Source organism: Elephas maximus, chromosome 11, assembly GCF_024166365.1.
Source record: "Elephas maximus indicus isolate mEleMax1 chromosome 11, mEleMax1 primary haplotype, whole genome shotgun sequence".
Lineage (NCBI taxonomy): Eukaryota > Metazoa > Chordata > Mammalia > Proboscidea > Elephantidae > Elephas > Elephas maximus.
The window spans coordinates 56,777,843-56,805,820 of record NC_064829.1 but is presented as its reverse complement, the minus strand read 5'-3'; the positions used below and the strand labels follow the sequence as shown (position 1 = coordinate 56,805,820).

At 48.4% G+C, this 27,978-nt stretch overlaps 1 protein-coding gene across 11 annotated transcripts in view; it reads left to right on the top strand.

Annotated features, from left to right (window-relative positions):
- The window catches only part of ZBTB7C (zinc finger and BTB domain containing 7C), a 401,190-nt gene that overhangs the window by 244,649 nt on the left and 128,563 nt on the right, over window positions 1-27,978 (top strand). For 10 of the 11 annotated variants that reach the window (XM_049902319.1, XM_049902314.1, XM_049902313.1 and 7 more), the window contains one exon: window positions 820-881. The gene's annotated coding sequence lies outside the window, so the exon portion shown is untranslated. Of the gene's footprint in view, window positions 1-819; window positions 882-22,673; window positions 22,707-27,978 lie in introns of those variants that run through there. The other variant, XM_049902312.1, reaches the window with a different exon arrangement.

Below are 27,978 nucleotides of genomic sequence, written 5' to 3'. Positions count from 1 at the left end.
TCCCTTCCTGTCCACTTATTCTCCCACCCCGCGCCCCCTCCCCAGAAGCCGTGTATGCATGGGAAGAACGAAAGGGCATCCTGTCTCGAAGCATCACTTTCTCTGGGCATTAATTGCCTCTACAGATCCCAAACTCACTTAAAGCACATTAAAGTGGTGACACTCTGAGACAAAGAGGCAAGAGAATTCGAGGTTCAGGTTGGCATTGTCATTAACTCGAGTCTTGGGTGTCAACTCCCTCCCGTACCACCCATTCTCTCCTGGCCTTGCAGTCAACCTCTGTGATGCATTTTCTGGCCTTCTTTGGTCTGTGTCAGCTCTTGAACATTATTTAAATGTAGTTTGGGGTCCATGAATGCAATTACCATTGTGTTATTATTCAGAGCCAGATTGTTAAGATTCAGGCAGCTGTACAAGGAGATGCCCTGTGCTGTGAGGTCCAATTTAGGAGGGCCTTCCGAGCCTGGTGTGCCTGGTTGCTAGGCAACCCCATGCTACAGAAGCGGAGGTCTCACTCCGGAGCGGGAAGAAGCGGGAGCGCCTTCAGGGAATTGGAGGCAGTGGTCAATCTGAGACTGGCACTGCACCGGGAGGGGGAGGCAGGCAGCGTGGGCCGAGCCCACAGGCCTGGGGGTGCGGGATTGTGTGAGGAGCCAGGGGCGCCCGCTCAACTAGCACGAGGTGTTCCCAGGGAGGGGAGAGTGCTGCTGGGAATGAGAACCCAGAGAAGGTGCAGAAGCCCGAGGTCGCCCCTAAACCGCCAAAGGATACCCAGAGCAGACGCTAATATGATTTTCCATCTCTTTCTTCTCTTTGCAGGCAATGAGCAGGTTTGCAGAGAAACTGCTGGCCTGAAATTCCAGACTAAGGCGGTGTTGCTTGTGAGTATGAATTTTGGTTTTTCAGGTCTGTGGTTCTGCAGTGTTCCTGGGAAACAGCGGGAGGGAGGGTTCCTGTCGGGGCATGGAGTGGGACCTTGATGAAATCGGCCAGTGGGTCTTCCTTTCGAAGGTGCCCCTTGCTGGGTGGGGCTGAATCCAGGATTGTAAGGAGGATGGTTTGAACCCTGGCTCTACCCTGGAAGTGGAGAGTTCCCACTGGCTCATGAAAAAGCTGCTCCCTGGGCTCTTGTTGATTGGCATGTGGGGAGAACGGGACTCCTGGGTGGGTAAGCGATGATTTTTTCGCCCTGGGGGCACAAACAATTTGTGCAGTTCTAAGTTTGCTGCCCTGTTTAGAACAGTAAATTCTAACAGTCTGCATAACGGTGTGTTAAACTAAATCACACATACCCATCGATTCATCAACCTGAGAATATTATTAATCGTTGGGTGCTTGGCACTATCTAGATGCCCTGAGTAATACAAGGGAAGCGGCAGGCTCTGTTCTGGAGTTTTCAGCCCAGTGTGGCAAGAGGAGACATGTGCACATGAGACAAAGGGCATTAGGACATGGTGTGTGAACCAGCTCTCCCTTGCATGGCGCAGGCAGCAGTGCTGGAAGGATGAACAGTGTGAGAGGGAGTAGTTAGGGAAGACTTCCTGGAGGAGGAGAGACTTGAATGGGGCTTGTTGGGGATGGAGGTCATTTCAGGGAGGAAGGAACAGGGCGCGAGGTGGGAATACACACAGCCTGTGTGGAGGATGTTGGAGACGGCAGTCTGACAGAGGGGAAGAGAAAGTGTTGGTTGGGTAGGGCCAGATGGTAAAGCACTTAAAATGGCTCTTTCACGAATGATCCATATGCAAAGAACCAGGATGGAATAAAGTATGCCTCATCTATGTAAATAAAATTAAATTTCTGCCAGTTTGTCTATTACTCCATCACATGAAAATGGCTGTATGCATTTTTTGCCAAATTTGAGGTTTTATTTGACAGTGAATTTAAATACGGACACTGAGTTTAAAAAACCAGCTGCCGTCGAGTTGACTCCAATTCATAGTGATCCCATGTGTATCAGAACTGTGTTCCTTAGAGTTTTCAATGGCTGATTTTTTGGAAGTAGATTGCCAGGCTCTTCTTCTGAGGTGCCTCTGGGTGGACTCCAACCTTTTGGTTAACAGCTGAGCCTGTTAACCGTTTGCAGTACTCAAGGACTCGGTACACATGAATACCCATTGCTATTGAGTTGATTCCGACTCATAGCGACCCTATAGGACAGAGTAGAACTGCCCCATAGGATTTCCAAGGAGCAGTTGGTGGATTCGAACTTCCCCCCTTTTGGTTAACAGTCAAGCTCTTAATCACTGTGCCACCAGGACTCCAAGTAAACGGAATAAGTCACAGGAATTCACCTTGGGAAGTCCCTGTCTCAGAATGCAAAAACTGGTCTTCTCCAGGCAGCTGCACCTGGGGGCACCAAGAGGCAGTGAAATGGGATGCGCGCGCCCTGAGCTCCAGGTGGGCAGTCACCAGGATAGTGCTGCCAATTGTCAGCTTGGTCTGCCCTGGGGCTGCTGCTCACACAGGAGCTCTAGGCATTGCACCCAGGATGAGGGGCAGCTGAAGTTTATTCATTTAACAATGATTAATTGTTTGTTCCAAGAAAGTGGGAGAAGCTACCTAGTTCTAAATCGCAATAACAATAACCAGTATTTACATGTTGTTAGGTGCCATCGAGTCCAACTGATAGTGACCCTATGTACAACAGAATGAAACACTGCCTGGTCCTGCACCATTGTCACAATCATAGCTATGTTTCAGCTCATTGTTGCAGCCACTGTGTCAGTCTATCTCACTGAAGGTCTTCCTCTTTTTCGATGGCCCTCTACCTTACCCAGCTTGATGTACTTCTCCAGGGACTGGTCCCTTCTGATAACACATCCAAAGTATGTGAGACAAAGTCTTGCCATCCTCACTTCCAGGGAACACTCTGTCTATACTTCTTCTAAGACAAACTTGTTCCTTCTTCTGGCAATCCATGATATATTCAGTATTCTTCACCAACACCATAATTCAGATGCAACAGTTCTTCCATCTTCTTTATTCACCGTACAGCTTTCACATGCATATGGGGTGATTGAAAACACCATGGCTTAGTACAGGCGCACCTTAGTCTTTAAAGTGACATCTTTGCTTTTCAATACTTTAAAGAGGTCTTTTGCAGCAGATTTGCCCAATGCAATGTGTTGTTTGATTTCTTGACTGCTGCTTCCATGGGCATTGATTGTGGATCCAAGTAAAATGAAATCCTTAACAACTTCAGTCTTTTCTTCATTTATCATGATGTTGCTTGTTGGTCCAGTTGTAAGGATTTTCGTTTTCTTTATGTTGAGGTGTAATCCATACTGAAGGCTGTGGTCTTTGATCTTCTCAGTAAGTGCTTCAAGTCGTCTTCACTTTCAGCAGGCAAGGTTGTGTCATCTGCATAATGCAGGTTGTTAATGAGTCTTTCTCCAGTTCTGATGCTGTGTTCTTCATAAGTCCAGCTTCTCAGGTTATTCGTTCAACATACAGATTGGATAAGTATGGTGAAAGGATACAACCCTGATTTCCTGATTTTAAACCGTACAGGGTGCCCTTGTTCTCTTTGAACGACTGCCTCTTGGTCTATGTACAGGTTCCACATAAGCACAATTAAGTGTTCTGGAATTCCCATTCTTTGCAATGTTATCCATAATTTGTTATGATCCAAACAGTCGAATGCCTTTGCAGAGTCAGTAAAACACAGGTAAACATCTTTGTGGTATTCTCTGCTTTCAGCCATGATCCATCTGATGTCAGCAATGATATCCCTTGTTCCACATCCTCTTTTGAATCCAGCTGGAGTTTCTGGCAGTTTCCTGTTGAGGGACTGCTGCAACTGTTTTTGAATTATCTTCAGCAAAATTTGACTTGCATGTGATATTACTGATATTGTTTGATAATTTCTGCATTCTGTTGAGTTACCTTTATCTGGAATGGGCACAAGTATGAATCTCTTTCAGTCGGTTGGCCAGGTAGCTGTCTTCCAAATTTCTTGGAATATATGAGTGAACACCTCCAGCGCTGCATCCATTTGTTGAAACATCTCAGTTGGTCAATTCCTGAGCCTTGCTTTTCTCCAGTGCCTTCAGTGCAGCTTAGACTTCTTCCTTCAATACCACTGGGTTTTGATCACATACTACCTTCTGAAATGGTTGAACATCGGCCAATTCTTTTTAGTACAGTGACTCTGTGTATTCCTTCCATCTTCTTTTGATGCTTCCTGCATCATTCAGTATTTTGCCCCTAAAAAAACAAACCTGTCAAATTGCAGCTCTAGGCTTGAATTTTTTTTTCAGTTCTTTCAGCTTGGGAAATGCCAATCATGTTCTTCCCTTTTTGTTTTCTAACTCTAGGTCTTTGCACATTTCATTATAATAACTTTGTTTTCTTGAGCTGTCCTTTAAAATCTTCTTTTAAAGGACATTTGCTTTAGCTACTCTTCGTTCAAGAACAAGTTTCAGAGTCTCTCCTCACATCCGTTTTGGTCTTTCTTTTCTGTCATTTTTAATGACCTTTTGTTTTCTTCATGTACGATGTCCTTGATGTCATCCACAACTTATCTGGTCTTTGGTCATTAGTGTTCAGTGTACCACGTTATGTTCTTGAGATGGTCTCCAAATTCAGGAGGGATATACTCAAGGTTGTATTTTGGTTCTCATGGACTTGTTTTAATTTTCTTCAGCTTCAGCTTGAACTTGCATATGAGCAATTGATGGTCTGTTCTGCATCAACCCCTGGCCTCATTCTGACTGATGATATTTAGCTTTTCTATTGTCTCTTTCCACATATGTAGTCGATTTGATTCCTGTGTTTTCAGAATCCAGTGAGGTCCATGTGTGTATTTGCCATTTATGTTGTTGAAAAAAAGTACTTGCAATGAATAGGTCATTGATCTTGCAGAATTCTATCATGTGATCTATGGTGTCATTTCTATCATCAAGGCCATATTTTGCAACTACAGATTCTTCTTTGTTTCCAACTTTCATATTCCAGTCACCAGTAAATATCAGTGCACCCTGATTGCATGTTCGATCAGTTTCAGACTGCAGAAGTTGGTAAAAATCTTTAATTTCCTCGTTTTTGGCCTTAGTGATTGGTGCGTAAATTTGAATAATAGTCGTGTTAACTATTCTTCCTTGTAAACCAAAACCAAACCCATTGCTGTCAAGTCGATTCCTATCACTGACAGGGTTGTACTTCAGGTTAGATCTTGAAATGTTCTTTTTGATGATGAATGCAATGTCATTCCCCTTCAAGCTGTCATTCCCAGCATAGTAGACCTTATGATTGTCCTGTTCACAGTGGCCAATACCAGTCCATTCCAGCTCACTAATGCCTATGATACCCATCTTTATGTGTTCTGTTTCATTTTTGATGACTTCCAATTTTCCTAGGGTCATATTTTGTATGTTCCACATTCTGATTGCAGCTGTTTCTTCTCATTTTGAGTTGTGCCACGTTAGCAAATGAAGGTCCTGCAAGCTTGACTCCATCCAGAATATTAAGGTCGACTTTAAGGAGGCAGCTCTTTCACATTGTGTTTTGAGTGCCTTCCAGCCTGAGGGGCTCATCTTCCAGCACTATTAAGCAATGTTCTGCTGCTATTGATAAGGTTTTCACTGGTCAGTTTTTTCAGGAGTAGACACCAGGTCCTTCTTCCTAGTCTGTCTTAGTCTGGAAGCTGCGCTGAAACCACCCCCTTATGGGTGAACTTGCCAGTATTTGAAATACCAGTGGCATAGCTTCTGGCATCACAGCAACACACAAGCCACCACAGTATGACAAACTGACAAAACAGATGGGAATTATTTATGAGGCATTTTTAATCACAGTACACTTGACAGTATTGCCTCATATGAGCCTTACAAAGGCTTTGTAAGGTATTCCCATTTTGCAGATGAGGAATCTGAGGCTTGGAGTAGCTAAATATTGCACACAAGTTTCTCAGCTTGTAAGTGGTAGAGCTGATGTTCAAGCTGACTTTCCTCTGCACATAACTGGATACCTATCTGGTTATGGCATAGGCCCTCTAGGACTCCCCGCTCCTGCTTGTTCATTCATCCTGGGTATTCCTCCAGGGAGTCATTATTGTGTGGTTCAACAAAAGTCTGGTTATACAAATTCTCTCTATTCTGGATAATCAGAATTTTGCTGGCTTTCATGGGATGTGGTTTGAGTCTGTCTACCCAGAGGTACCGTGCAAGAAAGACCTGGTGATCTACCTCTGAAAAAATCAGCCATTGAAAACCCTATGGAGCACAGTACCACTCTGACACCTGGGGTCACCATGAGTCTGTATCGACTTGATAGAAATTGGTATATTCTGAGACTGGTGATCTTTAGCAGAGCAGGAAGATAGCTATGGTTCTGTCCTCAAAGAGGAGGTCCATGTGTACTTCTAACACCAGGGACAATACCCTGGAAAGGAAGCTGGATATCTCCATTTGGAGCTCTTGGTAGACTGACTTAGGTTAGGTACCCCAGAAACAGAGCCTGAGACAGTGATTCAGAAACCCGTGATACATCAAGGATGGGAGTGAGGGAAGGAGGATTGGGAAGAAAGAGCCAAGGGAGGATGTGGTCTCAGGGAAAGTCTCACCTTGGCTTGGCCCACATATATTGCTCGGCAGTGACGTCTGGCTTGGAGGAAGGGACAGGGCTTCTTTCATATCCCTAATTAGTCATTGGCCACCGCCAGAGTAGTTCTGGTAGCGATGCAACCTCCAAGGTATCACATCAGCCAAGAGCAAGGATCTGGAGAACGTCACAGGTGTAAGCCATTTGCCACACTCTCGGCCTCTGGGGAGTGGGTACCCCAACAGGTAAAGGGGATCTGGGTGGGACACCCATTGCAGCTACTTCCATGCCTGTGAGCACCGCTATCACGAAGGCAGCCAGTGTAGTTTTTCTGGCGGTAATTTTCATTTTAGTGAATTCACATTTAAAGACTAGAAATCAATAATGTCAAATTCTGCTTTCACTGAAAACAATTACGGGCTGTTTTAACTGAAATTTTATGCTTAATAAGTAATATAGTCATGTGGCTCTAAATTCAAAAGTACAGAAAGGTATACCGAGCCAAGCCTCCTTCCCACCTCTGTCCCCGCAACCTGGCCCCTCTCCTAGAGATGCCCAGCACCCCCAAAGCTGCTTGTTCCTCTCCATGACAATCTATGCACACCAGCAACTGGGCTTTAGAGATTTCAAAGTTTTGGTGAGTTTGATGCAGTACAGTAAGACACCACCTTCCCGGCCCTCAGGAAACCCGACTGGGGCTATTCTGGAATTTGTGCCTTTACTTTGGAGAGCGCACTTCATAGCCTGAGTCAGCTCTCAGTGGGATGTTTAAAATGCATTAAAAAAAAAAAAAAAAAACTTTACAAACATTTCCAAACTCTTCAGATCCACCAGTTACTACACAAACATACAATATAAGAATTGCAAATTACCTTTTCCTAATTAAAGCAAATTACATATAAAGAGCTTGAGACACTGTATCACAGGCCTTAAAAGTCCCAAATATTTAAAATAATTTAAATTTCACTCACTTCACTATTTAGTTCAAATTATTGAGGTTTCACTGCGTTTATTACTTAATGTCGTTTGCATAGTGTTTAATGACTTTCCGAAACCGGTGTTCTGTCTCCAAAGTATATTTAGATCTACCACATGGTCAGCACCTTGTGAATTTCAACTGTGGTTTCCCTTGGTGAAGTGACTTTTCTATAATTCAGAGGTGCTCTCTCAACATAGGATCTGGTCAACCAGGGAATGGGCTCTGTAGTTGGGAAGCAACCTGTCATAGGAGGTGTTGAAGCAGCAGCTGGGTCATCGGTCAGCAAAGTTACGCAGGAATCTCTACACTGTGACAGGCAGGCTTAGAAGACGCCTACAGCCCTGTCATAGGTGGGAGTCTAGTCTATGCATCTTTGTTATCATTATTGCTTTATAGGCCATTTGCTCGCTTGAATTCCAGGCTGTCAGGCTCACATTGCAGACTTATCTTCCAAGTTGTGGTGTCTCTGGTTTTGTCCAATGACTATAAATGTCCAAATGGAACTTGCTTTGTAACCTTGTAAGCCTGGTGTGTATGTTTTTCTCTTGCAAACGAGCTCCCTCCTTTCAATTCCCCTTCATGTTTACACTCCTTCTTGGGTTGAAAGGAAATCCTTTAACTTGTGCATGACCCATTCCAGACCCAAGATAGATTTTGGTGGTACCCCCATGAGGCCATGAAAAAAAAAATCTCATTTCTGACCAAGAAATAGAATCATTATCTTGACTGAAATAATATCTTTTCCCAACCTGCAACCAGATAAGGCATCAAATTGGTAGAGTTTCCTTATCACTGCACAGAGTTTGCAGGACATGGAATAATGGCCTGTCAGCTGCCTCTGGAGGGGCAGGTTCTGTGATACAGAGCTCGCAGTTCCTGGCTGGATTTGGATTGCTTGATGTGTGGTGTCATGTAAAATAATTCCATTATGACAAATATCATTAAAGGGAGAGGGTACCATAGAGCCTAAAACAGTATAAACAATAAATGCAGCTACTGCTGTTATTATAGTGGCTGTATTTATTAGACAAGAGCCCAGGTGGCACAGCTATCAAGCCCTTGGCTGCTAACTGAAAGGCTGCTGGTTTGAACCCATCAGCCGCTCCGTGGGAGAAAGCCTGCTTCCATGGAGATTACAGCCTTGGAAAGCCTATGGGGCAGTTCTACTCTGTCATATAGGGCTGCTATGAGTCAGAATCAACTCGACAGCAATGGGTTTGGTATTTACTAGACAACATGTAATATATGGGTAACTGTAGGAGTGACCAGATGCTGCAGATGTTCCTGTCCTTTGAGTGCACTGGAACCCTGTGCCCTCTAGGCCTGTCTGTGCTTCTGGGACTTCAGTAGGAATAAGGGGGTACAGCTTGAGAAGGTAGACTGGGTCCTGGCTTAAGATAAAAAGCAGTTCAGCCAGAGGCCAGCAAGCTGACATCTTTGAGAAGGAGGCTGAAAGGCTTGGCCCGCTACCATTACTCTGTAGCTTGGAGCTCTTGAGCCTTTGTCTCCTTGTTGTTCAAAGAGGGTAGCACAGGTGTGTCAGGAGAAGGAGGTGAGGCAGCATCTGTGCAAAGTCCAGGCTATGGCTATACCCTTGAACCTCATGGTCCCACATCCACTGAGTGGGGAGGCTCAGCCATATCCTGGGCCCTCCAGGTGCTAAAATGCTGACTCCCACACAGACTTTTTTTTTTCTTGCACTACTTAGCTTCACAGCACTCCTGCATTAAAAGAAAGGTTGTGTTAACCTCACAGAACAATGAGATTGAGTAAAGCAAAGAGCAGTGGCCAGAAGTCCAGTCCAGTCCTCACTATTCACTTGCCCTGTGGCTTGGTCTCAGTTTCTGCACCTGTAAAAATGAAGAGGTGACTAAAGGTTATCAGTGGCTGGCATTTTTGAGAACTTACTCTGTGACAGGCACTGTTCTAATTGTTTGGCATGTATTAATTCAGGTAACCCTCACAACAACTGTACACATTAGAAATTTTTATTATCTGCTTTTTATAAGAGAGAAGGAACAGAGAGGTTAGGTAACTTGCTCAAGGTCACACAGTTAGTCAGTCAGTTGGTAGAGCTGGGATTTGAAGCCAGGAAGTCTGGTTGGAGCTCTGGAAAACTTAGAATAGATTGTGTCAGGACCAATAATATAGTTCAGACAGGCTGGGGTCCCACCACACCCTAACCCATAATCCTGTGGTCAGGAGAAACAATAATAGTAAAAACATCTTTGTAATGTTCAAGAGGAGGCGTTGGTGGAGCAGTGGTAGAATTCTTGCTCCTTGTGCAGGAAACCCAGGTTCGATTCCCAGCCAGGGCATTTCATGCACAACCACCACCCATCTGTCAGTGGAGACTTGTGTGTTGCTATGGTGTTGAACAGGTTTCATTGGAGCTTCCAGACTAAGACTAGGAAGAAAGGGCTGATGATCTACTTATGAAAAAATCAGCCAATGAAAGCCGTATGAGTCCAACTGATCATGGGGATGGCACAAGCACCAGCAGCGTTTTGTTCCATTGCTCATGAGGTCACCATGAGTCGGGGGCCTACTCAGTGGCAGGTAATTTAACAGCAACAACAGATGTTCAAGGAGGCCATAGAGGTGATTCCTGGATGCAGAGGGAAGTTGACTAATTTTCTAGCCAAGGCCCCTTCTAACTCACAGCTTCCCTGTTTCTGGTGTCTGGTAGCTCTGCCCGAATCTTCCACAAGATCCTGTAGAGCTGCCCCCAGCTGTGCGCACACTGAGAGCACCCACATCTGGCCCGCCCTGTCTTCCTTCCTGCAGAGCCCTCCCAGGCCCAGAGGAGTCAGCCACCCCTACCCCGCCCTGTGCCCACTTTATGCCCTCTCCTTCTCGGGCACGTCATCGGTGCAATGAAAGTGTGTATATTCACAGTCTTGTTTTCCAGAGGAGTGCTGGCCCATCAGCGAGCAGGCCTGATTGCCATGGTAATCACCAGCTGAACGGAGTGATTTTATAATACATTTCCATCAGAAGTATGAACAGGTGTGCAGGGGAAATCAACATTTATCAACAAGATAGGTCTTGGGAGATTAATATTGAATTTAGGGATTGCTGAAGGAAACAAAAGGAAGAAAGAAAGGAGGAATGCCATAGCCTGCAGTCAAGGTCCTTCCAGCCTCGTCCCTAACAGATGCTCTGTCCCTACCTGCCTCCCTCCTGGCAGACCCTCCCACCTGCCTCTGAGCTTTTCATTCTCACTTCCCCTCACCTTCCTTGTCCTCTCTCCTTCCCAATGTTTAACCCTCTGTCAAAGCCCAGCTCCTCCAGGAAGACTTCCTTGGACACCCAGCCCCGGGAATCTCTGCCTGCTCTGGCCCCTGTAGCCCCCATCTGTAGCGTGCTCCCCTGCTTATTGGAAGGCTCCGTGAGGGATATGCATTTGTCACTCTGTAACCTGAGCCACGTAGTAATAAAACCCGAGCCACCAGGTACAGAGCCATTCAAGGAACTCTTATCGGTTGGGGTTCTGGTCCGACTCCAGGCCCTCAGGAACTCTGAGTCTCCGCTGAGCTGAGAACCTCACTGTGTTCCTAAAGGCTTAATTACAGATACCATCATGGCCACTCTGGATCTCAGAGAGCCAAAAGCCAAATGGGTGTGTAAAGGGAATTCATCTGCATGGTGGTAGTTCTTCCATAAGCCTCCCTGCGTGGTATAAAAGGTTAAGCACTTGACTACTAGCCGAAAGGTTGGTGGTGGGAACCCACCTACAGGTGTTTCGGAAGACAGGCCTGGTGATCTGCTTTTGAAAGGCCACATCCTTGAAAAACCTATGGAGCAGTTCTGTTCTGCACACATGGGACCCCCATGAGTTGGAATTGCCTTGACAGCAACTAATAACAACAGGCCTTCTGGGAAGTTCCTGGGTGGTGCAAATGGTTAGCATGCTCTGCTGCTAACTGGATGGTTGGAGGTTCTAGTCCACCCAGAGGCACCTCAGAAGAAAGGCATGGCAATCTACTTCCAAAAAACCAGCCATTGACAGCTCTATGGAACACAGTTCTACTCTGACACACGTGGGATCTCCAAGAGTTGGAATCAACTCTGTAGCAACTGGTTTTTCTCTTTTTGAAGATGAAGGCAGCAGTGGAGATCTAAGAAAACATTCAAAGCAGTTTTTAATTTTAAGTCTCAGGGTCCCTGGGTCCTTTCCACCACCTTCCAAACCATACCCCTGGGACCAGGAGGGGTCTCTCTGGTCTCTTCCACGCCACCCTTGGCTCAGCAGGGGGAGTCTGGCAGCACAGGTGAGGACGGGGAGAGGCTGCCTGCTGGCCAGGCTCTGACACAAGGAGCTACAGCGAACAACTCCACTGCTTTGTTCAGGCCAGCAATGCTATCGGACCCAAACAGGTCAAAATTTTCTTCCCTGTGTGAGCGGGAGACCAGAAGGGATGTATTCGAAGCATGCACATGAAAGGCCATGTTCTTCACTTTCAAGAAAGACAATGCATCAGAGACGTTGCCAGACCCGCCAGTGACATGAGAGGCATTAGCTAATATTTTGATTTTAATAGAGTGAATAATAAAGAGCCCCGAGTGTCGCTTGAACTAATTTTGAAGAACGTGTTCTGCCACATGTCCCAAGAGTTGAATGGGGCTCCTAAAGAGTTCATAACAAAAGGTTTAAGCCAAAAAAAAAAAAAAGGCATTCCTCCATCAACTTTTCACCCTTTTGATTGCCTTCTTGTAATGCTTCTCCGTTAGCAGTAACTTATGAAAAATGAAATGAAGTTGGAGTAGGAAACTGCAAGCCTTGGACCGAGGCCTGACAGGGCAGCCTATGCTTTGTTCTGCAGCATGAGTGGCTTCACGGTGAGTCACCTCACAGAGCCCTGGAATGTGGACCTCACCTGCAGACAGAAAGCAAGCACATTTGTGGGAGAAAGTATCACCTCCCAGCACAGGTGTCTGGGTAGAAACAGGTGGCATGCTCCAAGTGGGCAAGGTGAAGAGAGTTGCCCAATGGTGAATGCTGGGAATAAAGAACCCATGAGACCTGGTGTAGCACAGCAGGGCCGTTAACACTGGGGAGCTGTTATACCCCTGGGACTGAGGGGGCAAGGGGAGGAGGGATTGCTGAAAGCAGAGACAGTGAGGGTGGTGTGGTAGGGGCCACCTTGCCTGGTCACCTCTGGTCCAGAGACACAGCCAGCCTGAGGTGACCTTGAAGAAAGGTGGACGTGGCATTGGACACCTGACCTCACTCTCTCCCTCCCTCCAGTTTCCACTTAGCTCTGCATTGGCTGAACAGGATGCCAGTGGGCAAGAGAGCTGTTGCTGTGGTCTGTGGTGGTCAGCCTCCTGGACACAGAACAGAAAAGAGAAGGGTGGACAGTGGAGCTGGAGGGGCAAATGGATGGATTGAGGGGTGAAGAGGTGGATGGATTGAGGGGTGAAGAGGTGGATGGATTGAGGGGTGAAGAGGTGGGGGGCTGACCCACAGTCCTTGTTGGGGCAGGCCTTGTCTGAGGGCCCATTTCAGGGGCTCCAGGAAAGTGCCCAGCCCAGAGAAACACCTGTCCTGCCTGTATTCCAGGGATTACATTTCTTCCTGTAGGTGATGACACTGTCACAAAGGGCTCCCCTGGGAGAGAGGGATGGGGCTTTAAGTGGACCAGTGCTGCAGTGTCACCTTGGATCCCTCACTGGGAGAAGGCATCAAAGAAAGGGCTGCTGGGGCAGCTCTAGAGAACCACCAGGACTGGGCCTTGAAGGAAGGTGCCAATCAAAGGAAAGGGTTTTGTAGGTGAGAGAAAGGGTGAGTTAAGGCTGAGAGCAGGAGGGCACTGAGTTTCAGGGAGCCAGGGAGACTGCAACCCCCACAGTGCAACTCGGTCGAGTGGCAATCCCAGCCCAGACGGCCTGCTTGTCCTGGGCTCACATTCTGCATCAGGCCACCTGTTGCTCTTGAATCTGCAGTCCGTTCTTGCTCTGCACCCTGCAGGGTTTGTGCTGATGAGAACCACCATCTGTGATAGCTAACAGGGACTGAGCCCTTTCTAGGGTCCAGGCCCTGAGCTAGGCATTAGCAGGTGTACTCTCTTTTACTGGATTATGGGCACAGAGAGAAAATCAGAGACATAGGGAGGGAAAGTCACTTGCCCAAGGTCACACACTGAAGTTTATACCCAAATCCGTTAGATTTTGGGCCCATAAATCTTGACCACTGCCCCCTGGGCTGGCCACCAGCTGGCAGTCTCCTGGCTGAGGAGTCTGCACCTTCAGAGAAGGAATGTTATTAAAATGTTGGAAATACTCATTTAAAAATTCTTTATTTGGAAGTAATTTCCTACTTAGAGAAAAACTGCAAAAATAAAAATAATGCCAAGAACACCCTTATATCCTTATAGCCCAGGTTCACCTGTTGTTAAAATTCTAAATTTTATCCCATTTGCTTTATCATTTGTGCTCTGTCTGTTTACACACACACACACACACACACACACACACACACACACACGCTATTTCTGAACCATCTGAGAATAAGTTACATACATCGTGGCTCTTTACCCCTAAATACTTCAGTGTGTGCTTCCTAAGAATATGCACGTTCTCTTACATAATCATAGTATGTGAAGGTGATCATCTTCAGTACCAAAAAAAAAAAAACCCATTGCCATCGAGTTGATTCCTACTAATAAATTTTAGTCCATTTAACATTAATACAACACTTTCATCTCCACTCATATTCCAAATTTTGTCAGCTGGCCTCGTCATGTACCTAACAGCATTGCCCCTCCAGTATAAGATCCCGTCTACCGTCAGGAATTGCATCCAGTTGCCATGTGTCTTTGGCCATTGGACCCAACAGAGGTCACGATTTCCCTTCCTTGTGTGAGCAGGAGAGGAGAATGGATGTGGCAGAAGGAAGCATGCACGTGAAAGGCCTTTTATTCTGGAACATTTTCTCAGCCTTTCTTTGTCTTTTAGGACACAGACATTTTTGAAGAATATAACCCCTTTCCTTATTTTGATGAAATGTTCCCGATTTTGGGTTTGTCTCATGTTTCCTTAGGTTTGGATCCAGGTTGTGAACATTTTTTCATTTGTTTAAGGATCACTTTTGTATCTTTTTGTGAATTGGCTGTTCATGTCTCTGTCCATTTTTCCATTGGATTTTGGTCCTTTGTCCCTAAGTTTTAAGAGTTGTATATATGTATGTATGTATTACATACATACCTTTATCTATAACATATGTGGCATCTATTTTCTCCCAATTTATCATTTACTTTTTGCTTTGCTTACGGAGTTTGCCATACAAAAATGTTTCCAATCTCCTCTTTTGTTGCCTCTGGATTTTGAGTCATAGTAGAAAGCCTTTTCTTCCACCCAGATTGTAGAGGAAATCACCCATGTGGAAACATAATTTTTAATGGCTATGTAATATTTCATCGAAAAGGTAAACTATGTTTTATAGAGATTCTTAAAGATGAATTGTGGTTCCTGGGGAGGAGAGGACCCCTGCACCCAGCTGGATATAGTGTGGGTGCAGAGGGGCATTGTTCCCTACCCTGCAGCAATGGACATATAAGTGAGGAATCAAGACAGGCCACCATGACAAAATCTGGTGACAGGGCCCCCCAGGGAAGACTGTGGGAGCTGAAGAGGAGGGAGAGGCCCTTTGGCTGGGCAGAGGGGCTTTAGGGCAGGGCTGGGGCTAGGATAAGACAAGTGAGGCACCTAGGGAAAAATGTAAGGAGGCCTTCACTTTTATGGTTGTGCAAGTGTAGGGCCTGCACCTGAGAATGAGGGCCTCCTTAAATCTTTCCTTAGGTGCCTCACTTGCCTTACCCTACTCCCAGACCTCCTTTGGAGAGAAGCAGGACTTAAGCTTAGCATTGAGGTAAGATGCAAGTTAAACAGATGGGAGAGGAAGAAGTGTCAAGAGCCCTGAGATGAGCAAAGTTGGGGACGGGTGTGGTATTGGGGAACCTGGAAAGGTAGGTGGGGAAGCATTTGGACTTCATCCTGAAGGCAGTGGAGATTCACTGCAGGACTTAAATCCTGCCAAATTTGGGAAAATGGAAACGGTAACAGCCTCTTCCCAGAAATGATGTCCAGATTAAAGAAGATAGTTGACATGAACATTTTCATTTGGCATAGGGCCTGTTGTGGAGCGAAAGTTCAATAAACATTCATTTCCTGTGCTTTAAGGGGATCTACTGACTTTCTGAATCAGGTTTTGAGTCTAATGTCCTTCACACTGACTCAGTGGGACTGTTCAAATCACAAGCAGAAAACTAACCAACAAAAGTTGAAGTCAGTAAGGTGTACAGTCGTCTGGGAACATCTTGGGACAAGGAAGATGGCATTGTTCAAGGGCTATAAGAAAATCAGAGCTAGAAGGCAGCTTGGAGCCCATGGTGCCAGGCCCCCATTTTACAGAAATGGAAACTGAGGCCCAGGCAGGTAAACACTGCACAGCGAGTTAATGGCTGTGCTTATACCAGTCCCCTTGGCTGACTCAAGAGAAAGATGTACACACTCTGATTTCCCACCCAGCACCCCTTTCCCAGCCCCTAAGAAGCAGGAGTGCTTGTGTGCCTCTTCCAGAGGCCTCCCAACAGCCCTGCTAAGTGTTTCATCCCAAACCATGCTGACCCACAGGGAGAAAAAGGCTGTGCCTCACCCCACTGACAGGACAGAGAGAGCTGACAGTCTCACCACCCCGCCCACCACAGGCCAGGCTACAGCAGGCAGATCCCTGAGGGAGGACCTTCTCCATCCTCAGCACCAGCCACAACAGCACAGCAAAGGCCATTCTCCCTGCCCACTGTGTACTGTCAGTCAAGCGTGAGGGAACAGAGAATAAATCAGCAGTGATGTGGGTTGAGGGTGTCCTCCAGCACTGGCTTATCTGCCTCTCCCTCAGGCTCCTCCTGATTGAGGCCAGGAGGTTGGTCGAATCTCCCCGACCACATTGGCGGATGCCTGCTCCTGCTCCCACCTCTGGCTCCGCAGGGCCTCTCCCCTCTGCCCCTCAGTCCTGCAGCTCCGCTGAGAGAACTCCATGTCTGGAGCAGATTCCTCAGAGACCTGCCAGTCCTGCCTCGCTCACAGCCTGCTCTGCCAGGCTTGTGTCCGTGGCCGCCCCAGCAACCAGCATCATGATTTTAAGAGGTTTTTGGGTCCCTGAGTGGTGCAACCTAAAGGTTGGCAGTTTGAACCCACCCAGTGGTACCAGAGAAGAAAGGCCTGACAATCTGTAGATTTATAGCTGAAAAACCCTATGGAGCAGTTCTACTCTATAACACATGGGGTCACCATGAGTCAGAAATGGACTCGATGGCAACAGGCTTGGTTTGGTTTTTTGGGAAGCCCCAATCTCAGGACCCATCTTCCCACCAGTGGAGTGCTTAGAATCCACCTGTAGAGCTTCCTCAGCCTCACCATGGCCTGTCCGTGACAAAAAGCCTGTCTGTCCCTCATGTCCCAAACCAAATACCACCTCTTCCCAGATGCCTACCCCAGAATCCACAGTGAGAGTGAACCTCTCCCTCAGCCCCGAAGCAGCCGGGAGAACAAGATGTCAGTTCCTTGTCTAGGTCCTCCCGGTCTGCTTTATTTTACAGCTAGTTGTGAACAAGACAGCCTGCCCCTTTCGTATGAACTACCTGAAAGCCAGGGCCTCTTCTCATGCAGCTTTGAATCACCCCAAATGCTGAGCACAGAGCATCACGTATACAGTGGGTGCTCAGTGGGCATTGGTTGAGTTGTTTAAATGCAAATGGATAAACCACATTAGAGAAAGGCAGGATTAAGGTTGAACTCTGGCCTGACACTTAACTTACAAGGCAGCCTTAGGGAAGCCACTTAACCTCTCTGAGCCTTCATTTCCTCATCCATTAAATGGGGACAATCAAATCTGCCTTTTGCAGGGCTAAGTGCGTGCCCAGCGCAGTACCTGATACATAGTAGACACACATTCCTTCACAAACATTTATTATGTGCTTACTGTAGGCCAGATTCCAGCCACAGGGGAACGAGCTAAGCCAGGGTGCAGGTCTGCAAACATATGAGAGCCCACCCCAGGCCACGTCATGCTGGGGCTGGTGCGCAGTGCTGAATGCAGCATCGCTGCCCTCGGGCTGTAACAGTCATTCCCATCATAGGCACGGTGGAATTTTCCAGATGAAATAATGTGCCCGCAGTACACAGCTAAGAGGGAGTAGTGTCAAGGTTCAAACCCAAAGCTGTCTGACTACAAAGCCCAGCTCTTTCCTTCCACCTCTCCTATCTATTGACTAACCCATACCTGGCCCCTCCCCCATGCAGCCTTCTGGACAGTGGACCCTGTGGCACAGACAGTCCCCCAGCAAACAGGGCAGGAGCCCTGGCCCTGGAGCAGCACTCACCAAGGGCTGTTGGGGGACTTAGCCACTTCCCTTCCGCGCTCTCGGATTCCACAGTTGGCAAAACTTCTATTTCTAATCTTTCAGAATGGAAAAGGTAGTGAAGAGGGTGTGATAATGGTTCTGGAGTTGCTCATAGAAAAATAACAACAACAACAACAAAAACCAAACCTGTTGCCCTTGTATTGATTCTGACTCATAGTGACCCCATTTGTTACAGAGTAGAACTGCTCCAGAGGGTTTTCTTGGCTATAATCTTTATGAAGCAGATTGCCAGGCTTTTCTTCTGTGGTGCTCCTGGGTGGGTTTGAACCACCAACCTTTAGGTTAGTAAAAAACAAAAACCAAACCCATTGCTGTAGAGTTGATTCCACTTCTGGCAACCCCATATGTTCAGCTATAACCTATGTTACACGTAAAGCAAATACTTTCAGTCTGTGGACTTTTAACGTGGATTGTGGTATCTTTGTTGTATAAAAAGTTCTAACTTACATTTAATCAAATCCATCGCCTTTTTTTTTTCTATAACGGCTCGTGGGTTTTGTGTCATATTCAGGAAAACCTGCATATTGACCATGTATTTCTCAAACACAAATTTGTCAGAGGCTTTGGAATCCCAAAGCTTCAGTGCAGAGATGCCAGGACATTGTCTTGCAGCAAACAAACCTTTCCTGAGGGATTCTTCTCAGGGTGGCTTCGCCCAGCCCAGCCCTCACCCTGGAACCTCACACAGTATCCCAGGCTTGGTGCCAGGCTCTGTCCTTTGCTCCCCAAAGGTCAGGGCCTGGCTGATAAGTTGAAGTGACTGTTGACCGTGGCACCCTTGGCGTGTGTTTTGCTGGTCACCATGGCCAAATCAAAGCATGTGGACTTGTTTTTCCTTTTTTGTAGCCCTTCTCTCCACTCCCCTCTCTCTTCCCCACACTCTGAAAGGGATCTGAAAACCTCCTAAAACTGTTTTATGTGGGCGAGCACCTTTATCTGACTGTTGCTGCTTTTAAGGGAAACTTTTCACGCAGCCACATATAGAAAATTATCTTTTCAAACATACCATCCAGTGTAATTTTATAAGATCTGCAGTAATTGCCCCAGCAGCTTCACAAAGAAACCTTAAAATCCAGTGGCTGCTGTTTTATAAAAGAAGCAAGAAACTCGGGTAACCAGAGAAGGACTGCGAATCCTGCTGGGGCTCATCCTCACTAATTCATTATTTCTGCCAAAGGGGAAAAGATTGCTTTGAACAGCTTCTTGGAAAGGCCCGGTGTCTGTTCGCACACACATAATGCACACACACATCCAACCCCAGAAAACATCCAACCCAGCAACCAAAAAAAAAAAAAAAACCAAACCCATTGCTATCGAGTCAATTCCTACTCATAGTCAGACCCTATGGGACGGAGCAGAACGGCCTCATAGGGTTTCCAAGACTATAATCTTTATGGAAGCAGACTGCCACATCTTTCCCCCGCAGAGCGGATGGTGGGTTTGAACCACCAACGTTTCAGTTAGTAGCTGAGCACTTAGCCACTGCGTTACCAGTGCTCCTCCCAGCAATGCAGCGGCCTGTATTTAACGTTTCCAAATAGGTAAGTCAAGCGTTAGCCTGTGCTGGGTCTTGCTGCCTTCTGTGCCCCCCGCCTCCTTCAGGCCTTGCACCCTCCCCTGGGTCCACCATAGTGCCCCATGCTTCCAGGGCCCATTTTTTTTTTTAAGGCTAGGTCAAATGTTTTCCAAAGAGAAAAGGCAATAAATAGAGGCCTCAGTAAGAGCAGCTGGAAGGGGGAAGGAGTTGGGCCAAAGGCTCAGAATAGCTGGGTTCTGGCGCCAAAGGGTGAAAAGGGCAGAGGAAATGGGTAGGCTGGGGCCTGTAGGAGGGGCAGCCTGGATGGGGAGGGGAAGCGAGGGTGGGTATGAGGCTGTGGCCTGGGGATCACTCGTCCATGGAAAGTTTTCAAAGTGGAGACTCAGGAGTAGGCGGGAGGCCTGTGAGGGTGGAGGAAGGGTCTGGACTTGACCTCTGGCCCAGGAGGAACCAGACACAGGACTACCTCTGCGTGGCCACTGTGCAGAGAGCAGGCACAGACAGCTCTGGTGGAAGGGCAGGGTGGAGTTTCAGGGCCAGAGAGGGGCAGGCCTAGCAGGGATTTGGGCTTGCAGCTAAGGGATCTTCTTTAAATGGTGGAAGAGGCTATGGGGGGTAGGGAGGAGTGGGAAAACAGCATCAAGAGCTTCTCTCCCATCTAGTAGGGGCGACAATGCTGAGCCACCTCCTTTCTGCATACACCAAGCCAAACCAGACTCATTGTCACTGAGTCGATTCTGACTCATGGTGACCCCATATGTTAGAGCAGGACTGCTCCATAGGTTTTCTTGGCTGTAATCTTTATGGAAGGAGCCTGGTGGCACAATAGTTGAGTACTTGGCTGCTAAGTGAAAGGTTAGCGGTTCCAATCCACCCAGCAGCTCCACGGGAGAAAGACCTAGCCATCTGCTCCTGTAAAGATTACAGTCTAGAAACTCTATGGGGAAGTTGTACTCTGTCATATGGGGTCGCTATGAGTTGAAAATTGGCTCAGTGGCACCTAACAACAATAACAAATCTTTGTGGAAGCAGTTTGCCAGGCCTGTCTTCCATGGGGTGGGTTCGAACCTCCAACCTTTAGGTTAGCAGCTGATTGCAAACCGCTTGTCCCACCCAGGTGCCTATTAAGCGTCAGTGGACTCACTGGCTAAGTCCCATAGGATTCGTTTCAGTGCAGACAGCAGCTTCCAGAGCCACCCCAGCAAAACCATCATCAGGTATTTATTGAGCATCTACTGTGTAGCGTATTCTGACAAAACGCTGCAGAAAAAAACAAGCAATGTGCAATAAGAAAACATACCAAAAACTAGTTGCTATCGAATCAGTTCTGACTCATGGCAATCCCATGTGTGCCAGCATAGAACTGTGCTCCATAGGGTTTTCAATGGCTGATTTTTCAGAAGTAGATTGCCAGGCCTTTCTTTCTTGGCTCCTCTGGGTGGACTCAAACTTCCAACTTTTTGTTAGCAGTGAGTGTGTTCACTGTTTCCACCACCCAGGGACTCCATAAGAAGTATAAAGCAGGAGCCTTTCATACCCCTTCTCAATTTGATAGCCATCTAGAATCCCCAAATTCCTGTCATGGAAAAAGATCTTTCAAAGATAAATTGGTCCAGTCATCACCAGGGTTGAACCACATCCTCCCTGTCCTTGCCATGAATACCTACAGTGACAGGGCACTCATTACCTACCAAGGCCTCTCATTTCATCTTTGGGCAGCATGGAGGTTTAGGAGCACAGTGGAGAGGAACATGTATCAGCTGGAAGTCAGAGATGCCTCCAACCTAGCTCAACCACATCAGCCCCTGGACCTTAGAAAAGTCACTTAGTACCCGAGCCTCCTCCTTCTCATCTCTAGAGTGACCATCCAATCGTCTTCCCTGTCTGCCTTGCAGGGCTGTGGTACCCGCACCTTACCCTTGGGGCTCCTGTCACTGCTTACAAGGTGCTTTGACTGCCCACTGGCCTCCCAGAGCTGCAATGGGGACAAAGGAAATTAAATGAGCATTTATGTGTTTCTTTATCCTTGAAGGGGCTTCCCCTGCCATGCTCTGATGTCATCTGCACAGATCCCTGTGAGAAAGCATTGTTATGACCTTGGCTTTCATGTCATAGGGAAGTAAACCCAGGCCCAGAGAGGTTAAGTGACGTGTCCAAGGACACGCACCCAGCTCGTGATGGTGGGGCAGAGACAGAACATCTCCTTGGACTCTAAGCCTATTGCTCTGCTCTCTCAAGGGAGACCAAGAGATAATACCAATAAGAGGATTTGTCAGCTCTAAAAGCCATTCTAAGAACTGCCCTTGCTTGAAAACTCCTCTCCCCACATTAAGCAGGGGAAAGAACCATAGCTGCCCTTTATGAGTGCCTGCCGTGTACTTGACCTATCCATGTCCATACCAGCTTGTCCTAGAAGCACCCTATAAGCAAACTGGACAATGCCTATCCAAGAGAATCACTAACGTGGTTCCCAGAAAGCAGAAATGCCCTCGAAGCTGCCTGCTTTGCTCGAGGTGTGTGCCAGCAGGAGGCAGGGTGCTCTCTTCTCTGTGTCACGAGGTCAGCTCTACTTGAACCTCCCCCGCCCCATACTGGCCTGCAAGTCTCCTCTGTAAAATGAAGATGAGCGTCCCTTCCACCTCTGATGCAAGGATTTTGTGACCTTACTTGGTAATGTCCTCAAATGGAGGGGGTAGTGCCATCACTTGATCAGCAACAAGGTTCACGGAAAGTTTTTGGTTTAAGACTTACCGAGAAGAGATACAGCTCTGCTCCAGCTGGATGACCTCTCTGGCCTCGGTTTCTTCATCTGTAAAATCAGGACAACAGCCTCAGCTCGGGAGCAAGGGAGGTTGTAGTGAGGACTACATGGGTTGATACACGTAAAGTCATTTGAACAGTGTCTAGCACACGTTGTTGTTAGCTGCCGTGGAGTCAGTCCCCAGCTCATGGCGACCCCCCATGCACAATGGAACAAAACATTGCCTGGTCCCTTGCCATCTCTGCAATTAATTGAGAATCAGACCCTTGTGATCCATGGGCTTTTCACTGGCTGATTTTCAGAAGTAGATCGCCAAACCTTTCTTCCTAGTCTCTCTTAGTCTGGAAGCTGCACTGAAACCTGTTCAGCACCATAGCAACACAGAAGCCTCCACTGACAGATGGTGGCTATCCATGAAGTGCATTGCCAGGAATGGATCTTGAGTCTTCTGCATGGAAGGTGAGAATTCCACCACTAAACTACCCCAGCCTCATGCCCAGCACATATTGTTGTTAAGTGCTGTTGAGTCAGCTTTGACTCATAGTGACCCCATGTGTCAAAGTAGAACTGCCCCATAGGGTTTTCTAGGCTGTAATCTTTACAGGAACAGACCGCCAGGTCTTTCTCCTGTGGAGCCGCTGGGTGGGTTCAAACCGCCAATTTTTTGGTTCCCAGCTGAGCACTTAACCATTTGCATCACCAGGGCTTCTTGCCTACCACATACTAGGTGCTTAATACGTGTCTGGCACTCCTTCCACATGCAGAGCTTCCTGAGAGATCTGGGAAGACATTACCCTTTGCTTAGTAGCACAAGACAGTCCCTTGTGAAACAATAATAAAAAACCAGTTGCTGCAAATCAGCTCCCACTCATGGTGACCCTATGTGGGTCAGAGCAGAACTGTGCTCCATAGGCTTTCAGTGGCTGATTTTTTGGAAATAGATATCTAGGCCTTTCTTCTGAGGCCCCCCTGGGTGAACTCGGGCCTCCAACCTTTCAGTTAGCAGCAGAGGGTGTTAAATATTTGCATCACTGAGGGACTCCCATGAAGCAACAGCCAATAAGAAAGCTCATCATCTGAGTATATAAGTGCTGGCAGGGTCCTAGGTAGGAGGAGGAGGAGATGAATTTGGCCTGTTGTGCATAGGGTTGCTATGAGAACTGACCCCGGTGGCACCTAGCAACAACAACATGGGTGGGCAGGGAGAAAGAGAGGGGAATTCCAACCGGTGACTGTGTGTGTATGCACGTGAGCATGTGAGTGGTGTTGTGAGTGTGTGTGTGCATGCGTGCGTGTGTGTTTGTGTTTGACAAAAGAACACGGACAAAGGCGTGCCCCAAAATGGGAAGTATGGGCCCTTGGCACCCCTAGGCAGCACTGCATTTTGTGGTTGTGTCACAGCCAAGCTGCACCTCTCCTGCCCATGGCTGTGACCAGGAACGTGCCTGTGCGTGAGCACGGGAGCGAGCCCTCGTGCATAACCCAGGGTGTGATTAATTTAATTATTTCAAAAGCCCCTCTGGTATTTCACAAGGGTCATGCCCCCAGCTACGGGCTTGAATACAACTGCAGCAGATTTCAATAAAATCAATTAATTTAATTTGATTCGGTTTTATGTACTTGGAGCTGGTGCCTCTTGAACTTGGTATGAAAATTATTGCAGAATAAAAATGCATATTAGTACTCGGAGCCCAGCGTCCTTGGACTCTCTTCCAGGAGCCTGCAGGGCTGATCACAAAAGCAAATCCCCCCTGACCTCTCAGGAGCTGACCCCTGCCGCCCACCACTAACCCCCTCCAGAGTCTGGACAGCGCTGATGGTGGCTGTATGCATGGCTCCTCTCCCTCCTGAAGCACTTTCTTATCTGGTAGTGAAGCAAAGGCATTTTCATTTCGCTTTTGAGAAACAGACTCAGAGAGTTTATGCTTAGCTTTCGTCACCAGCTTACTGGTTCTTTGTTTTTTCATAACTAATTGGAGGCAGTACGGTACAGTAAGTTGAAAAGACAGATGAACTTGGCTCCTTCCAGCTGTAAGAGCCATAGTTACTAGGACTGCAAGTCTTCTGTGGCTGCCCAGTGGACCTCGTCCCAGGCTTGAGCCCCATCTCATTCCCACTCTACTGAAGAAGGCTCTAAGCCCGTTCAGGGGATGGTTGATAGAACTGAAGGGGGGCCCACACCCCCGTGGAGGAGTGGCTTCCTCCCCCACATTCCTACAGTTAGAGCAAGTATTGCTTTCAAAAAGGGAGGGAGTTGCAGCTCCAGCATTCAGCCATTATTTTGCTGATGAGAGGACAGAGTTCCAGAGTCATGAAGCCAAGGGCAGCACAGGCCTCATTTTCAACTGTCCTTTTTCAGTCCTCTTTCTCATGCAGGAAGGAGACAGATGGTTAAGCCATCTTTGGGGCTTCCGCAACATAGCAGACCCTGACACTGGTCATCCCAACACCCACATCCCCTCTCAAGCCCAGTAGCCCTCCAGCAGGGCCAGACGCCTCACTCCAGGGAGAGCATGAGAGTGGGCTGAGGAGCCCATTCAGAAACCATCTCCTGCCCCCAGTGATGCCTGAGAGCCCACCCTTAGCAGATTATTCTTTCTCCTCAGCACCGAGGGCCCTTCCACTCACGGCTGGCCCTTCCTCCTGGCCATGAATTTGACACTGAGTATTGATGCCCTTGAGTTAGTAGTTTTCACGGTTACAGAAACCAAGCCTGTGCACTCTATCTCCACCATCTCAGCTTTCCTCATGTCTCACATTCACTGAGCACCTCTGTGCGCTGTTCAGTCACATTATCTCATTTAATCTCCTCATTGATTCTTCAAGGTGGGCATTGCTGTCCCTGTGTTACTGTGGGGGAACTAAGGTCCAGAGAGGAGAAATAATTTCTCAAAGTCACACTTAGCTACTAAACAGCATGGCTGGGATTCAAATCCACAGCTAACTCCCAAGACTCTTGCACCACACCAGGTAGCCTCCCCAGCCTCTTTTGCACATAGTAGGTGCTTAACAGATCATTAATGACAGATTATACTATACTTCCCTCTGCCAAACAGCAAATGCCCCTGATATTAGGTGCCATCAGTTCCAACTCATAGTGATCCTATAGGACAGAGTAGAACTGCCCCATAGGGTTTCCAAAGAGCAGCTAGTGGATTTGAACTGCCGACCTTTTGGTTAGCAGCCGAGCTCTTAACCACTATGCCACCAGGGCTCTAAGTGCCCCTGGGAGAGGTAATAATATTAACTACTATTTGTGAAGCTCCAATTAAGTGCCAGGCACCAAAACTCACAAAACCTTGTGAAGTGGGTACTATTATTTCCATTTTACAGATGCAACAACTGAGGCTTAGAGAAGTAACTTGCCCAAGGTCACCGAGGGAACAAGTGAGTTGAGCCTCAGTCTAGCCCTGACCCCTAGCCTCCCTTTTGTAATTAGATCTCAGGGTGGACTGGGTCCTCCCACTTTCTTTGGTCCCTCGCAGGCTCTGGGTTTCCCCTAGAAGGTGCTGCTGTCAGGGAAAGGAGGGCGCAAACAAAGGCTGGGATGGCAGGGGTGGTGTTGGTGCCACAGAGAAGCCTGCAGCTGGCACTGCCCTGCACCCAGCTGATAGCTGCAGCCTGGATGGCTGCCTGCTGGGCCCTGGCATGAAGCCTTGCCTGGGGATGGGCAGCTGACAGGGTGTGGGGGGTTTGGGCTCTGCATTCCCTGCCACAGCCCTCGGCCCTGCCTTTCCCCCGTCCGAGCTCTTCTTCCCGGTCAGTGCGTTCCGCTCGGGCGGGCGCGGGCCTCTCCAGCGGTAACCCGTAGGGCAGGGGCGGTGCCTCGTTGAGCTCGGCCTCCCAGGGAGGCGAGCGGGTGAGGAGGTCGGGCTGGAGCCGTGTGAGAATGTGGAGGAGAGGCCCGGAGAAACTGGCCGGGGCGCGGAGAGGAGCGCGAAAGGGGGTGGGGCAGGGACAGGACGGGGCGAGGGCTCGGGGGAGAAGAGGGTGCGGGGATGCTGAGGGGAGGGAGGCCCGGGGAGGGGGCACGGGGGAGCAGAGATGGCACCAGAGGAGGGGGCAAGGGCGGGGTGCCCAGGGAAAGGGGTGGGGTGGCACCAGGGAGAGCGCAGGAGGCCTGGGGAGAGGGTGCCAGAGTGGCAGCAGGGGAAGGGGCCCGGGCGAGGGCGCAGGGAGGGGGCATGAAGGTGGCACCAGAGAGGGTACAAGGACTGAAGCCCAAGGAGGGTGCACGGGGCAAGGAGGGTGCACGGGGGAAGGAGGCTGCGAACGCCCAGTCCCGAGCGTGGTTTTTTTTTGGGGGGGGGCGGAGCCACTTTGGTTACATCACGTCCCAATTCTGCTTTCTCAGGGATCAGGCGAGGGGGGCTGGCGGAGAGGGAGAGGTGGGCCAACCAGTCTGAACTGGCCAGGCAACCAGAGGGGCGTGGGCCAGGGAACTGGGGTGCTGCCCAGCACCCTCTACCCTCATCAACCTCGGGGAATTTTTCTGTGAATCCGCCTGTTGGTTTTACATCTCTCCCCCCACCCCCCCCCACCCCCCCACCCCCGCATCCTGGCCCCACCCTCTCCCCTAACCAGCCCTCCCTTCCCTCCCTTCCCCCTGTTGGCTCCTCTGAGGAATCGGTTAGCCAAAGGGAGGCACCAACCTCTTGCCCTCAACTCTCCCACTCCCACCCCTCCTGGAGAATTCAAGTCCTGTGTGAGCACTCCCTTTCTCTCTCCTTGCCAGGCCCTCTGGGGCTTAGTGAAGGAGGCCTTGAATCAGCATGGCCCCCACCCCCACCCTCTCTTCTGCCTCAGGGCACAGGGCCCAGTGCCAGCAGGCTGCCAGGCCCTGCTTGCAGAGAGGAAAGACCCAGACCACCTTATGGGGTTAAGAACCTCACCATGTCACACCTCCCGATGGGTGTCTGCATTTTGCCCGAAGATTGCTAGAGAGTAAACCACCCCCCCACCTCAACGGTGGGATTCAAAGGCAGGGCACCAGATGTTTTGTGAGGAGCAGAGGAGGCCTTTCTGAGATGCCTCATATCACATCAAATAGGTCACCACCAGCCCCCTTAGAACCTCTTCTGCCCTGCACCTGTGTCTAGTTCTGCTAAAGGTCCCAGTTATTTAATCTATTAAATCACAGCCCTGAGGAGTAGCTAGTGGCAACCTTGGTTAAAGAGCTCCAAGCCTGTAAAAAGCATAAACTCAGCAACCCATGAAGCTCCTTCACATAGCCACAGAGAGAGTTCCTGGTTTGGTGCCTGGAAATGTGAGAACCACAGACGTGGAGAGGTATGAGAAGTTGAACTAGGTTGGTTTTGTGTTTAGGGACCTAGTGTAACAGCTGCGTGCTCAGCAAATATTGGTGAGATGAATGAATGAGCCCTCAAGGACAGAACTAGAGAAATACATTTACTGGAAGAAGTGAGAACACCCCTGACTTCCTCAGGTGCTTGGGACTCTAGCCCCTTCCCACTGAGTGTGCTAGGGAAGCGCTTCTCCAGGGTCAGTCTACAGCAGTGACCACCATTAGGACCCAGGCATCATCTTTGTTCCCTTCAAGGCCAGTCATTTGTGCCAAGGAGAAGACTGGGTCTGGAGATAGGCCTCAGTGTGAGCCAAGTTGGCAACTCCAAATCAGTGCGACTACTGCTGTGACTCTTTTCCATTCATTACACTCAGCCGAGGCATGTCTGTTCCTGTGGCTGCTCCTGCTCGTCCTGTGGCACTGCCA